Genomic DNA, 2,213 nt, shown 5'->3' with positions numbered 1-2,213 from the left:
GCTCAAGAAGCACTTGATCATTCAGCTGGAGGCTCTTTGCAACTCATGAAAACTACAGAGGAAGCTCAAAACCTCATTGACATGGTGGCCAATAACCAATATTTCTTTGCTCATCAAAGACAACGCCAACCATCACAAAGAAGAGGAGTAATGGAGTTGGAAGGAGTGGATTCAATTCTAGCTCAGAACAAGATAATGCAGCAGCAGATTCAATAACAGTTTGAGCAAATGGCCAAAAGGATTGATGGCTTGCAAGTTGCATCAGTGAGTGCCACAAGCCAACCACCAACTACTTGGGTGCAAAGTGAAGAAACTCAAGAGGAGCAACAGCAAGAGCAAGTCCAGTACATGCACAACCAAAATCCTGGAACTAATGAAGTCTATGGTGATACTTATAATCCATCTTGGAAGAACCATCCCAACCTCAGGTGGGGAGACAACCATAATCAAAACCAACAACCATGGCAAAGAAACACAAGTCAGAATAATTGGAAAAGCACAAACCACAACCCCCAGCCAAACACTAACCAAAATACATACAGAAAACCACAAAATAATTACCCCAACTCTAACCATTATCCACCCAATAACCACCCAACAAATCAAACCACTTATCATCATCCATCAACACCCCAAAACCAACCAATTTCACAAGAATCCCAACGGATCACTAATCTAGAGCTGCTCATGGAGAAAATGATGAAGAACCAAGAATTGACAACAAAGAACCAAGAAGCTTCCACGAAGAACTTAGAAAGGCAAATTGGGCAAATCTCCAAACAAATTTCTGTTGAAAAACCATCAAGCTCACTGCCTAGTGACACCATTCCCAACCCAAAGGAAGAATGCAAGGTCGTGCAACTAAGAAGTGGAAAAGTATTAGTGGATGATAACCAAGGAGCAACCAAGCATAATGACAATGAGCCAACAAAGAATGATGAAGCCATCAACAAGGACATGATAAGCAAGAATGTCCTAGAAAAATTCACAGAGGAAGACAACAAACCACAGAATTTGAAGAAAGGAAAGCAAATCATGGAAGAACCAATTCCAAGACAACATCAAGTGGAGAAGAGCTCAACACCACCACTACCATATCCACAAAGATTCCACAAAGAGACAAAGGATCAGCATTTTCACAAATTTCTTGAGACTTTCAAGAAGTTGGAAATTAACATACCTTTAGCAGAGGCATTGGAGCAAATGCCCCCGTATGCCAAGTTCTTGAAGGAGCTCATTAACAAGAAAAGAGATTGGAACGAGAAGGAAACTGTGGTGCTTAGTGAGGAATGTAGCGCCGTGCTCCAAAAAGGAATCCCACCAAAGCTTAAGGATCCAGGGAGTTTTGTAGTGTCATGCACTATAGGCAAGCTATCCTTGGATAAAGCTCTCTGTGATCTTGGAGCTAGCATCAACTTAATGCCCTTGTCCATGATGAAGAAGCTTGCCATAGAAGAACTCAAGCCCACCAGGATGTCACTAGTCATGGCCGACAGATCAATCAAGACACCGAATGGAATTGTGGAAAATCTGTTAGTTAAGGTTGGAGAGTTTATCTTCCCTGCGGACTTTATAATCCTAGATACCGATGAGGAAGGCAACAATTCAATCATCTTGGGCAGACCATTTCTAGCAACTGCAAGAGCCATTATAGATGTGGAAAAAGGAGAAATGATTTTCAGAGTACACAGTGAGCAAATGATCATAAATGTTTTTAAGTCAATGCAACACCCTCCTGAGCACGAAGATCACTTGAGGGTGGAAAGTCAATGCAACACCCTCCTGAGCAGGAAGATCATTTGAGGGTGGATATGATAGAGAGCCTGGTGGAAGAAATATTAGACATTGATCAGCATGAGCAAGAAAGAGACAATCAAGAAACAATAGAGGAACATGTAGCTGAGGCTTCCATAGACAAAGAGGTGGAACCAAGCAAGAAAGAAGGGGTGCCAAAACAAGAACTGAAGCCATTACCTTCTCATCTCAAATATGCATTTCTTGGCACTTCAGAGAGCTTTCCAGTGATCATCAATTCGTCATTGACAAAGAAAGAAGAAGGAGAGCTTCTTGATGTTCTCAGAGCTCACAAGGATGCTTTAGGATGGACCATTGATGACCTGAAAGGCATTAGCCCTACAGTATGCATGCATAAGATTCTTTTGGAGGACAATTCCAAAGCAGTAATTCAACCTCAGAGAAGACTAAATCCTACC

The sequence above is a fragment of the Arachis duranensis genome, chromosome 1 (genome assembly GCF_000817695.3).
Source record: "Arachis duranensis cultivar V14167 chromosome 1, aradu.V14167.gnm2.J7QH, whole genome shotgun sequence".
Lineage (NCBI taxonomy): Eukaryota > Viridiplantae > Streptophyta > Magnoliopsida > Fabales > Fabaceae > Arachis > Arachis duranensis.
This window is presented reverse-complemented; position numbering follows the sequence as displayed.